This window comes from Oreochromis niloticus, linkage group LG16, assembly GCF_001858045.2.
Source record: "Oreochromis niloticus isolate F11D_XX linkage group LG16, O_niloticus_UMD_NMBU, whole genome shotgun sequence".
NCBI classification, from domain to species: domain Eukaryota; kingdom Metazoa; phylum Chordata; class Actinopteri; order Cichliformes; family Cichlidae; genus Oreochromis; species Oreochromis niloticus.
The window spans coordinates 5,385,138-5,400,017 of NC_031987.2; the positions used below are offsets into that span (position 1 = coordinate 5,385,138).

At 40.5% G+C, this 14,880-nt stretch overlaps 1 protein-coding gene and 1 long non-coding RNA gene across 7 annotated transcripts in view; one reads left to right on the top strand and one right to left on the bottom strand.

The window, feature by feature from the left end:
- Positions 1–14,880, bottom strand: part of LOC102081885 (uncharacterized) — an 84,705-nt gene that overhangs the window by 14,530 nt on the left and 55,295 nt on the right. The gene's annotated exons all lie outside the window — the stretch shown is intronic.
- pcbp3 (poly(rC) binding protein 3) overlaps positions 9,775–14,880 on the top strand; it is an 87,856-nt gene continuing 82,750 nt past the window's right edge. For 3 of the 6 annotated variants that reach the window (XM_019353086.2, XM_005450463.4, XM_013270229.3), the window contains exon 1: positions 9,776–10,103. The gene's annotated coding sequence lies outside the window, so the exon portion shown is untranslated. Of the gene's footprint in view, positions 10,104–14,880 lie in introns of all 6 variants that reach the window. The other 3 variants (XM_019353087.2, XM_005450464.4, XM_003443245.4) reach the window with 2 other exon arrangements.

Consider the following 14,880-nt stretch of genomic DNA (forward strand, 5'->3'; position numbering starts at 1 on the left):
CAAAAGCACTGGCTTAGAACTAGAGCTCTCCTGCCTGGGACCACAAAGATTTCCAAAAGTAAGCTACTACATTTTATGCTGTCAAAGTCACGCACCAAATTTCAAGAAATAGTTATTTGCCAAAATCTTTCCTTACATGTCATGATAGAAACCTGCAGTGAAGATGGTGGGTTTGCCTCAAACATATTTAATGTGGTGTGCATATTTATGCACGAGATCCTGGAAATCCTACAACAACTTGTTTAATGAGCTTAACAGACTCAGATAACACCTCCGAACTCTTCAAAGCGCTATACCCAGGGCTGGACTGGTAACCTGGCATACTGGACATTGGGCCAATGCACTTTTGAGCTGATGGGTCAATTGAACGGCCACCACACACTAGCCGTGCAAGTGATGGCAACAGGCCATTTGCTCATTTTCATTATTGACACTGTGTTGCCCAATCAAATCTAACATGTTAGCTGCCGGGGCTGCTACTTCACCATCTACAGTAGTACCACCGACAATTAGTAACAAGCCCTTTATGGTCACTCACTCGCAGTCACAGGAGGCATCTGTTGCTAGCTCTGGCTGTGGAGAACTGCAGTCCCAACAGAGTGAGGAAGAGAGACAGAAATTCATGTTGTAAGAAAATAGATGGAGGAACATAATTAGGAAGGGAGAGACTCAACGATTCAGGTAAAATGAATGGTTACTTTGACCATGAGCCACATTCCAATAGCTTCTATTTGTCACATGCTGCAGTGCAGTACAACTAAGAACTAACCCAACAACATTACAGTAATCATATACATGCACGCATGCGCACACACACACGCATGCACGCGCGCACACACACACGGCCTGATAAGGATAATCAGAAGCTAGCTGGCCTTTCCTGGAAGTTACATGGAACACAATAGATAGATGGATGGATGACTTTTACACACTCCTCTATCATGACATGTCCCTACTCTTCCAAGTATAAAACAGTAACATTTGCCTAACATAAAGATGGTGCTAGATCAAAAGTCAGAATAACTCTGATATATGGTTGGTAATATGAAACAAATGTAATAATGAAATAAAATACCATCCTGCAAAGCTTTTTTTAAAGATAACAGGAAAACACAGGGGAATGTGTGTGTTAAGTAAAAGGGAATTTTCCAAATGACTGAAAGCATCATTTCAACGACCAAATCTGAAACAGAACATAACCAGCATATACAAACCACTGATTCAAGAAAGAAATGCTCACACAAATGTGTTTGATGGTCAGAACCCAATTTGAGATTTTTAAATTACAAAAACTTAAGTAGCAATCATACATGAAATGTGCCCTGAATATATAATAAACAAAGAGGTTGCTATAAAAGAAAAATGACAAAACTTATAGCCCTTAAAGAAGGGGTGGGGGAACTCCAGGCCTCAAGGGCCGGTGTCCTGCAGGTTTTAGATATCACCCTGGGTCTACACACCTGAATCAAATGATCAGTTCATTACCAGGTCTCTGGAGAACTTCAAGACATGTTAATTTAGTCATTTAAATCAGCTGTGTTGGATCAAGAACACATCTAAAACCTGCAAGACATCGACCCTTGAGGCCTGGAGTTCCCCCACCCCTGCCTTAAACCAACTACCGACAACTAAACTAACAATTAACTCAAAGACCTACACTTAATTAAAGAAAGAAGCTATGCATCATTTATTGAACTACTGCAGGCGTTGGGCTCAGTTCTCTGAGCTCATCACTATGTACTTTAGCAACACTTGGGTACCAGCTTCATTTTCAGACTGATAAATGTATTATAGTGAATCACTTCCTGTGGTGATTCACACTAAACAAGACAGTTTTTTGGACAGACAGACCAGTGTGCATTGCACAAACTTTGGGGTCAGTTTCTGTCAAGTTTAATATTTTTCTAAACTCTCACAGAAGTCGGGATTAAATAGTAGGAGCTGGAAGGCATCATCTGTCACAGCGTGTCACTGAAGAATCAAGGCCCAAACTTATCCATTCGCCCACCCTATAATAAGATGTTAGGGATATCCTAAAAATAATCAGTAAATGCAGCAACTTCCCACTCAATTCCATCAAATCTTAAGCATTGAAGCTTTAAGAGTGCTATAAGGCTTATATTAATTGACTGGGGGGGCTCAGTGTCACAGCAGTGTCCCCAGATGAAAGAAAAATAAACTAGCATCATAACTCCTGTCCACAATGTCCTTGACAGAGTAAATCTTGAGGAAAAAACCCCACATAACTCACAGAGTGGCGTATTATTGAAGTCTAAGTAAGGTTAGAGTGGGAGGGGGTGGTTAGGATGTAATAACCCACAGCTGCAATGTGCTATCGCACTAGCTGCCTGAGGACAGCTATATTTAGTGGGCACTAAGTAATAAGTAAGTACAGTGAAATGATCCAGCAACGGTAATGATACAACAAGGTGACAACCAGATATTGGGGGACTTAATTACATCGGCGGAGGAAGCGAAAAGCCGCAGTTGTCAGATCTCTGGGTGGTGTTTATTCATTGGCGGTGACTCACTGTCACTTTAACCCAAATCTAACAATATCTAAACAGCGCGGTGCCATAGCCACTTAGTTTCTTCCAGTGTGTTCTCAGAGAAGAGATGGCTTCGTTTGGTGTGGTAACAACCTCAGCGGCACACAAGAAATAAATATGTATAAAAAGACTATTGTACTTATAAACTATCAGTAAAGGTCTTTGACTTTTCTTTTATTAGTTTTAATGCATTCTAGATCAACATATTTAAAGGGTAATAAGGAGATGTGGCGTTACATTTGTGTTGCATCTCAGTACTTAAAGCTTTCTGTGCGGCTTTCGCATCTCACTGACATTTAGATAGATAATGAGTAACACTCTTCCTGTCTTTAAATCCCCTTGTGAATCTTCTGGCATTTAAGTCCTTTTTTTTTTTCATCCTGTCTTTAAATATTTGATGAGGATGATGTTATCTCCAGTTGATATTCCTGGCATTGTGGAGATGAAGGCTTTGACCACATCATCATACCTTTGCTGTCTTTTACACTGATCCAGGTATGTTGCTCTGATGACTTTTGTCACTAGGAAGTATAGTTCAGCATCAAAGTAAGGCCCATCAATCGATCAGTCTCAACGGCCTGGGTGTTTTTTAAGCAAAGCGGATTGATATGTCACATGGCCTTATACTGACTTTCTATTAGTGATTGCCTTTATTGAGTTGATGCAATTTAATTAATGCAATCTGTGCCCGTGCTCTTGCTTTAATGCATTTTTTATGTTTTCCTTTTTCTTTCCTCTAAATGAAAATGTTGCTTGGCAGCAGCGAGGGAAGAGAAGACTTTGGCTCGTGCCAAAACTCTCAGCCAAACTGTAGCAGCTCACGGATAATATAATTACTCTTTGTTAATGTCCGAAGAACCGTGAAGCTTTTCAGACTTCTCCTTTAAATAAACGATGGTGTAGCTACTATAGATAAAAATAAACATTTTGCTCGGTTTATCAAGCTTCCAATTTTGCACTTCCGTGATAGCATAATTTAGAATTCACCCAGGTCAGGTCTGCAGCGCCGTGTTCACTGCTACCACGCCAACCTTACACAGCTCACTGCTCATGGTCGTCAGTGCAGCTGGGTACATATTCGATGTGACATCTCTTTCCATCTTCTAATGAATTTTTTATGTCTCTTCCTCTCACGCTCTCTCTCTCTCTCTCACTCACTCTCACACACACACACACACACACACACTCAGAGACAGACGGGCTTCGTTTCAGGCCTATTCTGAAGAACTATGCCACTGTAAATGACAATGTTGCCTTTGTCCATAACCCTTCTGCTCTGTCACTGCTATAGATTTCAGTATGGTTCCAAACTGATTGTATTTGTTCAGAGACACTCATGCATACATGAGATCCTTTACAGGATGTGCTGTTAACAGGCACAGTCGTGGTCATGAAAGGAGTGGAAAAAAACCCAGTCAATGGGATAAATAACCAAAGTTATTTTTTCAGATACGCACTTATGCATTTACATCCAAGCCTAAAGGCCATTTCACAAGCAAAAGGCCAACATAGATGATTATCATTATTACTATTTTAAGAAAGTCCATCCCTTTTTGAATTCATTTCAGAGAAAGGCAAACTCTGGGGTTTCATTCACCAGTAAACTGAGCGTGTGATGTCATGTTTTTGCTGTGCACATATAAACAAACTATAATGCACTTGTGAGTGCATTGACAGCCCCCACTGATTTTCAGTGCTCCTGGAAACCTGCAGCCCCTAGACATGCATAGAGTCTGACCCTAGCAATGCCCTTATCTAGCATTTTCTCTAATTCTCCAAAGAGCTGTGGATCATTTTTTATAAAGTAAGTCACTGACTCGTGTCATCCAAATATAGTTCCATTAATCTTACAAAACAGTAATCGTACCAGGTTGACCCCAATGACAGTTCGGTGACCTATCCGAGTATAATTAAATGCTTTGCAGAAACACTATTAAAGGCATAGTGATAAATTTGTCAACTAATTACAGTTGAAAGGGTTATTCAGGTAACTGAGTCATTCAGATTTGCTGCTCTTCTTTACATGTCCTCCAAAACCCTCTGAAGGACATGCATAATCTAAAACCAAGTGAAAAGCTAACGAAATAACCACTGGGAAATTGTCTGTCCAAATCAGTTTCCCACAAACAGGTTTTTGTTTTTTTTAAATAAATGAAAGAATGACACAATCTCCAGTCAATCAATTAACTAGTGGCATCCATCTTCTCCTGCTTATTCAACTCAGGGTCGCCAGTCTATTCCAAGGATACCAGAGAGAGACATACAACAATTCACACTCATATTATCACCTATGGGAAATTCAATCAGCTGTAAACCTAACCTCACAGAAATGGTGTGGAGTCATGCTCTTATTTTTGAAAGTTCAGTCACTGCTGACCACCAGCTCCAACCCTACCCTCCTCAGGTTTCTCTACCATGTGACTAGATTATTTCTGTGGAGATCCTCCACACCATTTAGCTGTCTCTCCAGTGTGCTTCACGTCCTGTGGACATAATCCAACTCCAGTGAGCTGAACAAGGACCAGGTAACTAGTACCTAAGACGTTCAGCCTGACTGCAAAAATAAGAAGCAGCTGGTTCTCCCCTAACCATCCATGGCTCTCTGGCTAGGTTAGTATTGCAGTGATCCAAAATATCATGCAGCAGTCTCACCAGTCACTCACACCACAGTCAGACAGACTCTAAATCCACTGGGTTGGACTGAAGTTGGTAATAGTAGTACTTCTCCTTATCTGGAGATGCACTGCATAGGCAAGTATAACCAGAGTGTGCATACCTTCTGTTTGCCTGTATACTATGTGTACACCATGCCACTACAAGTAGAACACAAAGCACTGGGGAATACTGAATGTGTGGAAAAGGTCAACAAACATATAATAACTTTTTAAGACCATAAAATAGGATCAATGTGTCCAGGTCACGTTCTAAATCAATGAGAACTTCTTAAAGTGATGCACGTGTATTCCTCTAAGATCAGGAGCAATATGTTTGCATACCTTTTTTCTTGCAGAGCTGGATAGGATGCAAACACATTTTCCAGGATGTCATGTTACAGCCAAAGATCAGTGATTGCGAGCCATTTGAATAATGCTTCTTTATAGAGGTATTAATGAGTTAAAAATCTGACATTTAGTGTCTGCTCTTCTCTTTCCTTTAGTGTGTGGCATCATCATACTGAGAGCTAAAGAGCTCTGTAAGGCCTTCAGAAAAAAGGTTGAGAGTATCCAAGAGCTTGCCAAGGGATTTAAATAGATTTCCAAATTTATCTACAAGTGGTGTAAAACTCAGATTGGTCCATGATGACCCCCTTCCTCAGGAGAAAAAGAGACAAAATCAGCCTTGGAGCACGCCATTTGCTACAAATGCAAAAGTGTTGATCTCAAAATTCTAAAAAAGAAAAATACTTGATTTATCAAATCATGTGTTGAAAAATGAATGAAAGAACAGTGAGGTGAAGGTCATGATTAACCAAATAACACTTTTTTACATGACGCATTTTAACAATTGGAAAAACCACAAAGACAAGCCCAGGCATATAAGTGAGTTACATTCCAGAGGATCAAGACATAACTTTTATAGAAGAAATGCAACACAAAAAGGAACGACTAAAACAGAGGAGGAAAAGAAAATTCAGCCACGTAAGAATCGATTAAAAACAATGCTTCAGTAATTATTGAGCTATCCCTCACAGGAACCATCCCTGAAGGTGAAACTGAGCACCATGGTGGTTCTCCACAGGGGTGGATCGTTGCACAGGAAGCAGACTGGGGGCTGGTGATTGGTGAACAGCTTCAGTCATGCTCACAGAGCTGAGGAAAATTAAATAAAGGTACCAAAAACCCAAAGCATGAAAAGACTTGTGTGCACTAAAATGGCTTGTCTGAATCTTGTTGGCCTTTTCCAAACACGAACAAGTCGCTGGCACTTTCGTGAAAGATCAGTGCACTCACTGCGCTCACCAGCTGCCTAATCCTGGAGTACGGCAAGCTCAGGTGGTATTATTTCTAACAATCAGTGTGCCTTTAATAATCATGCTTTGTTCATTGTTCTTTCAGCGAACTTCCATCTTCCAAGCACGACAGCTTACAGGATGAAATTTTCCAATGGAAAAAAGGTGCAACCTTTCTTGACTTTTCTTCTCATGAGGAATTATTATCTCTTTGTAAAATTGCAAAAGGCACAAAACACATTGCAAACATCGGTATTAACACCACTAAGTCCCCATTTCCCACGGTTAGAAAGAAGAAAATGCAAAACTCACTTCACACCTGACAAAATATCAGCTTGAACTGAATTTGATCAAAATGTCATGTGTGTTTAAATTACAATTATTTAAAATAGCAGCAATAATGTAAAAGAATACTACACAATAGAAAAATGCAACTTGTTCTTTTCCATATCTGACTGCACTTTCTTTCATGGCACTTTGATCACAGAACCCATCAAACACTTAGCCGCTCTAACACTCAGAACATGGTGGGTAAACTGGCCAGAAGCACGTCTAATTTATCAACTTTATCTGGTCGCACCTGTTTTTGAACAATTATGCTAATTGGACTGAGAGTGTGTTTTGTAAATATATTTGTAATTCACCTTCTCCCAGAGGGGAATATGCATGCACAAGGTCAGGGTACCATCTAAAAATACATACACATTGCAACATATAAGATCACTGATTAATTCTACGCATGGAAACCTAGAGTAAACCGTGCCCCAGGCATTAATGTGCTTTGGAAAGGAGATACAAAGACAGCAACGGTTGGTAACTGTAAATAAGGCGTGAACCAAAGCCAGCCTTTCAGGAGAACAAGTGGAAATCAACTTCTGGTTTGCGGCTGCTTCTCTGCCTCGGGGACTGGGCAGCTTTGACCTATAAATAACAAAAATATGAAGACAATTTTTTTTCTACTAAAGGCTACTCTGATGTGGGTCTTTAAACAGTATGCAAATAATTTCCACCAGGAACAACACCAAAAGAAGAAAAGGGAGTATATGAGATAGACTGGAATCTTACTTAAAATGCGGCTGAAGGAATTTTACAGGAGGAGCAGTCAGATCTTCAGCAGTTTCACCAAATTTCTCCATATTAAAGAAAAGTTGAATCATACAGCTCAAGCACAACTTTCTTCCAGAAGGATTTTGCCTGAGATCTTGTGGTATGACCTAAAAAGAACCACTGAATCAAGACATCCCAAAAATACTGATGAAGAGAAACCTTTTTTTCTTTTCTTGAGGAATGGTCCAAATTACCATCTCATCGTTGTGCAAGTCTCATAAAGAGGTTCTCTGAGTTGAGTTCTGCAATTTCAGTTCAGTGTGATGGAAATGATCAGTAATTCCATATATATGTATGAAAACTGGTTTATCCACCATGCTCTCAGCCACTGGTTCGTGAGGACACTTTATAAACCTCTAGCAAAGCATTTGTGCTCATCGTGTTGTTTTGGAATCAAATATGATGAAAGACAAGACAGCCAATGAGAATATTATAGATACACTTATTTTCTGACTAATTATCACCAGAAATGACTAGAGCCCAGCCAATATAGGACTTTTAAGACCTATAACGATATTTGGTGATTTAAAAATCTAATTTTCCAATATTTCAGCATTTTTCCTAACATTTTTTATGTGTAGTTATTTATTTATGTGCTTATGCTCCACCCGACTCCGTTCTGACCAACTAGTTGTTGCGTTTGTGGCTACTACACAATGTCAACACTTCATGGCTGAAGGGTGTTTCTCCCATCTCTTCTTTACCTTTACATTTTTCATTTACCAACTCTTCTAAAAGCTGATACAGATAAATATTCAAACAGCTAATATCAGCTCATAATATCAGCCTGTGGATCTAAAATTTACTAAAGGAACATTTATTCAAAACGGGAGATTGTGATTGAGGCCAATGTAAGTATTTTGGCAACCAAAGAATTTGCCTCCTGCTGGCCATGAGAAAGAATGCAGGTTCACTTTTCAGACCCAGTAGCTATGCTGATCTTTTATGGTATTTATGGGTTTATTTATCACTATTCATGTTTGTATTTCATGTATCATCCCTATGTTTTTTTCTTTTGTGCTAGAAAGTCGTGGGCTGTTTGTCATGACTGGCATGCACACGTTTGGTAACTGGAAACGTTTAAATGGTGCGAGTGTGATTTAAGGCGTCTGTCTGATCAACTGCCGGTCTCTCCACTTTATACACACTTCTTATCCAATGAATGCTGGGATAGACTCTAGCCCCCAGAACAGCAGTTAAGAAAATGGGAGTATCATTTTCCTTGAGGAATGTTCTTTTTTCAAAAGGATATCAGGGTATTGTTAATTGTGAACCAAGTGAGGAAAGTGCTGGCTTTCATAGCGCCGTTTCAAACCCTGCATCCTCCACAGCTGGCGGCCCTTGAGAATTCTTTAAAAAAAAAAAAAATCTACTTTTCAGCAAGTCATCAAACTGTGCTGACTAAAAGAACAACCACCTTTCTGTTTTTTTGATGTAATAGTATAACTGGTGTTTCCTTTGTTTCTGGAATTGGTGATGTGCCTCTCATTCCTCAACCTGACCGCTCACCATTGATCATTTATTATGCTCTGTGCCTGCCGGAGCCATCGATTGAACGGGAGGAAATAAAATAAGACTTGTGTAAGTGAGGTATGGTCCTCAGTGAGCGTGAGAGCAAAGGTGCCTGATGAAATTTCACACTCGGTCCTTATTCTCCGCTCATAGTTGACGAGACTGTAGGAGATGTTCAGCATAAAAGGTACAGAGCGTGACACATGACAATTCATAAGGTTTGCATGTGACAGCCTATGAATATAAACACATAAGTGCGTATGCTTTTTTTTTTTTTTACCGTGAATGGGTAATTCTCAAACTCCAGTGAACTAGAACCTCTTTCTTTTTTACTGTCAAGCAGCAGTGGTATGGTGCTGGGATGATTGGCCCAGAATCTAATCACTCTAATGTCTGTGGCAGCCCTAAATCACACTCTGTGGCAGGAGTGTGACGCCTGTTCTGTCCTTCAGAAGGGAAGCCTTTCATGACTCCTTCCATATTGTAATTATTCCAACTGGATATGAGCTATTGCACTTATTGGCTGGGGTAAGGCACCGGCTGCCTCCGCTTTCATTGGCTGGCTGGACACCTCTCTGCCACCTCCCATTGGCTGCCTGGAGGAGAGTGGGAGGGGAGCTCACCCCATCCTCCCCCTGTGGCAGAGCTTGTAAATGTAAAGACTCTTTCTCTGTCTATTATCTGAGTGACTCGGGCTTTTGGAGTCTGCCTCCGAGCGCGTGTGTGTGTTTGTGTGTGTGTGTATGTTGGAAGGAGAAAAGAGATAAAGAGAGAGAGAGAAAGGGAGGGAGAGGCAAGCGGCGTTTATTCTCCCCCCTTTAGCCTCCCCGTTTCCCTGCTCCCTGTCACTCCATCCTTCCTCCCCTCTCCTGGACCACCCTCCAGCCCCGCTTTGAGCCGGACCGAGACCCCCTACCACCCAGACCACCCCGGGACCCTTTGACTCTCCTCACTTCTCCGTCCCACCAGCCACAACCTCTGAGCAGGTAAGAGTCTGCTTCTCTCAGTCTGCACTGAGCTGGAAAAAGTACTTGCTGCTCTCTCCTCTTCTTCTTTTTCTTCTTCACTCACTTAAAGCACCTCTAAAACTGCCGCTCTTTTCTGTTCTCTTCTCACCTGTTTCTGTCTTCTTTGCCTTATCTATACGCATATTACAAGTTTTCCCTGCAGCACTTTTTTATCCTTAGAAAAGTGACACAGAGATGCTATCAGTGAGGTCACCATATTTTTCTTCTTGCACTGATATTCTGCTTTGATAACAACTTCCTCCTCCTTCTCTACCCTGCAATCGCTGCATCTCCTCCCCTTTTGTCTTTTGCAATCTCATACCCTCCAGCTTTAACCACGTGCAAATTCACTGAGAAGTCTTTTCTTTTTTTCTTTTATTTTGAAGTCTGCCCCGGAGCACAAATTGACAAGGACAGCATGCCGTATTTTGGTAGCGGAAAAGGCATCTCTAATTGATTTCTGAAAAGTGTTTATGTTAGTTGGTGATGGCTATTTATAGCTGCTGACGTGCAAGGCACACATGCTTTCACTAGGCCACTTCCTAGCAGAACACGGGTCCGTCCGCTGGCTCCAGAACACATGACATTGCACAAAGTGTAATGACTTTACAAGGCAGCGACTTGCTTGATTGAATCAAGCAATCTTTCCACCCAGAGAAGTCCAATATTAACATGGCCCATAAAGCATTCCTGGCAACAGCAGAGGAGGAGAAAAAACTGCTTAGTTCTTGAGCCGCACATCCTGTACTTCACCAGGAAGGGGAAGTGGAGTGTGTATATGTCTGTGTGTGTCTGTGTGTGTGTGTGTGTGTGTGTGTGTGTGTGTGTGTGTGTGTGTGTGTGTGTGTGTGTGTGTGTGTGTGTATTTGTGACTGAGACAGAGATACAGCTAAAGTGCTTTAGACATCAATACTGCCAGCCAAGAGATTTCAAAGCCACTCAATCATTTCTGAAAATTGGACCTTACGACAATATCAGCTGCCGCTTCCCATGTGGGGTTTTGAGGGTGGTTTTTGAGGTGCAGGTAGAAAGCATGATACTAATTTAACTTGTGTTTTCACTCCACTGAAAAACCTCCTCTTATATGCAAAGTTACAGGTGTGAAGAGCTGAAGCAATTTTCATTATCAATCTCTCTGCTAAATGCAACACGGCAATTAAAAATGCCCGTTTCTTACACACCACTTTCACCTTTGCTTAGTTTATTTAGATGTTCAGTTTAGTCTCCTGATAAGCTTCACATTTTCCTATGTGAGAAGTTAAAAACTCCATCATTTGCATGCATATTCACATTATATTTCCATAATGCAATCATACTAAGCCTGCCTCTGACTTTTAACTTAAAAAGAACTCGTTGTGTCTTGCAGACGGTTTGACCTTTCTCTCCGTGATAATCATTTTCTAATTTAGACAAAAAGAGCATCTGTGACAAAGCCTTCTGGGAGCGTCAGTTGTCCCAATAGGGCCGCCTCAGGGGAGAGCAGCATCGTTAGTCACAAACAAGAACAGAAAGAAAACACAGAAATCTGTAACTGTAAGCAGTACTTTGATTTGGCATCTTTACGGTGTTTTTGACTACAAATATGTCAGTGTAGAGAGGATTTATGATGCTGCCGACTGCATTCTCATACTCATTTCTTCAAGTGTCAGGCTGTTAGTTTATTAGGAAGTGTAAATTAAGAATGAAGGAACGTATTGGTGTTTGTTTGCACCGGTGCACAACAGAAGCTCAGCTGGCTGTGGCCAAGATGCTGACTCTCTTCTGTCTTTCATTAATCCAAACAATTAATTTTTATTCAGTAATGAAATCTTAGGCTTAATAATGTTGTAGAGCTACTATGGTGAAAGTTCTAATCAATAAGTGTAGTCTTGATTAACTCAATTAGGCCTTAACTTGATAAACATCCATTTATTAAACTTAAAATGTGTCTTTTATATGGGGGCATTCCTAAAGACATTATCGGGGGGGGAAAAAGCTACGGTGGGGGGCACATGGTCATCCAGTAGCGAGTTGGGACCAGGCTAGCGGGTGTTTTTGACCTCGCAAGGGCAAACTGCTGCCCTGCATCCTCTATTGTGGGACATCTCCAGGTGGCAATGACAGAGGCAATTATGGGCTCAGGTAGCTACAGATTCATACGCCCAAGGATACCTGCACCATACCAAAAGGCCACGCTGATAATCAACCAATACCTCAGTTGAGCACCATAAAGTGGAGTTGATGGCAGACCCTTGCAGGTGCAGACTTTAATGCTTCCACAGGGTCACCTACAGACGCTACCTGACATCTGTTAGATGAATCCCATTGACGAAAGGTTCTCTTTTATATCAAGATAAAGAAAATTCTAAGTGAGTTTGGGGTTTTAGAGAGACTTAAAAAACAGACCACTGTAAAGGAAAGGGGTGCAAAACCAGCAAAAGATTATAGCAGCAAAAAAAAAAAAAAAAAGTGATTTATTGTTTTCCAAATCGTTGACAATTAATTGAAAGACACAAGAGGATGCAAGGGACAGGGTGACAGGGAGGCTGTGGTGACTGCTCGTCTGAAAAAAAGACGACGGCCTAAACGGAAATTAAACAAAATGGCAAAAGTTGGAATAAAAGATGTAGGTCTAACCACGAAACGCCATCTTTGTGAATGCACCGTTTTCATCAAATACTCAGTTGCATTTAATGAATCACAACTTATGTTCATGAATTCAGACAATAATTCTACTGTAAGTAAAAAACATACACCTCAAAGCAAACCTAAAAGGACTATAGGCACATGAAATAAAAGCAGCCTTGTTTTCCTTCTTATGGACGCAGCTCTCTCATGAGCCCAGGAGCTCCCGTGCAGCTATATTTAATGCACTTACTGCGCTCTTGCACCGTAAGCTCTCATAAGAATGCATATGCAACATCCCTTGAAGAATGAGATATTTATGAGCCCCTGTGATGTGTTTGCACACGCCTGCTTGTGCACTTGCGTGGCTTTATAAGCCACCACTTTATGCTTAAGCTGAGCTGCGTGTAGTTAATGCAGACAACGAGTGTGGCTCACCATGTCACGGCAGTTTTACACCTTCACTTCACAGAATGCCACAGCTGTCAGTTTAGGGCAGTAGGTGTTTGTGGAAGTTTGATTTGAGCAAAACACACAAATGAAGTGCTGAAAGAGTAGTAAATGAAATCTGAACAGGCAGGAATTGTTTTACAAAATAAAGACTGATTAAAGCTGAGCAGAGATCTATTAAAGGGGTGCAAAATGTGTTTATAGAGCCTGTTCATTTCCCCTAATTTTCCAATTCTAATAACTGCACTGGAAAAAGATGCATCACATGTATCCAGTACTTCCTCCTATGTAAAGCCAATGCAATGCAAGCAGCTGGCCCTTTGTGGCTTGGCCCTTTTGAGCCATTCCGGATCTCCCACTGGCCTGGCCCAGTGCACAGTGTGGTGGGAGCTGCCTGTGTGGGGACTGGCTCAGTGTGAAAAAGACCTGTGACACTCATTGGATGCTGTCATGCAGTAAAGGAGAGCAAACGGACACGAACAAAAGGCCTGACAAAGAATTCCTGTCTTTACACTGTTGATTTCTTCCCTTTGAGCTAATAAATGATAAACTAACTGAGGACTAGTGTATATATTTCCATACTAAAGATTGATTACAGCATATGAATAACATGGAAAGTCATTTTTACTTCAACTTTGCTTTTCAAGTGGCATTTTGTCCCCCCTCCCAAACCCTGAACCCTCCCTTTTTGTGGATGTGATTTAACACCATAAAATGACAGCATTAAGGATTAAAATGTGTACACATGTGGCATGCTGTTTACATTCAATCACCTAATAGCATAAAGATTAAGGTCTTGTGCTGTAAACTACACTTTCAGGATAAATCCACACTATAATGAAAAAACTAAACAAAAACAGAAAAATCATCAGGGTTCTTGTTTGTTCGTTTGTTTTTTTTAAATGAAGCGTTCTGTAAATAATAAATTCAATGTGTGGGTAAATTAATAAAACTGGGGAAAAAATCCTTTAAAAAACATCATACAGAAAATTCCTAGAAAATCGCAGAATTTCTTCTAGCAGTGGAGGGAACCTAGGTGTTTGTGGAGTGATGACACAGAAAAATAAAATAAAATAAAATAAAATAAAATAAAAATTTAAAATCGCTGCAGGTATAACGCCATGTCCATACTCTGCAAATGATATTTGGCATACATATAAATACAAGTGTGTCTTTAAATTTTTCTCTTGCCAATACAAACCTGATGTGTACTTTTAGTTCTCCCAAATCAACTGTCAAACTGGTACATATACCAAATGAGATGACCTACGATAAAAAAGCCTAAAGCTGCTCATCTTTAGCAAAAATGATCATGATATTTAACAGGAGTGCTCATTAACTTTAAGAACAGGCTGCATTTACTGTATATGTTCTTTTAACAATGGATTTCCTGGAACCATGATTTCCTGCAACTGTGACTCAACAGTCAATCAATCAGTGCAGACTGAACTAAGCGTGACACAGGCTGCTGGGAGTGATTTTGGACTTTTAGGAATGGGTACTGTTGTAAAAGGAATGGGGGTGTCGGTTTTATAGAAGACACAAGGAAAGAATCATGAAACAATTTGTGGCAGTTATTTCAATTATCTTGTTTTCATAATTGGAGGAACCCAAAATTTCATTTGAAAAAAGGTTAATTTTCCATGTATTATACAAACCAACTGACTCCAAGTACAGCAGACGAGGTTCATTTGGTTTGAGC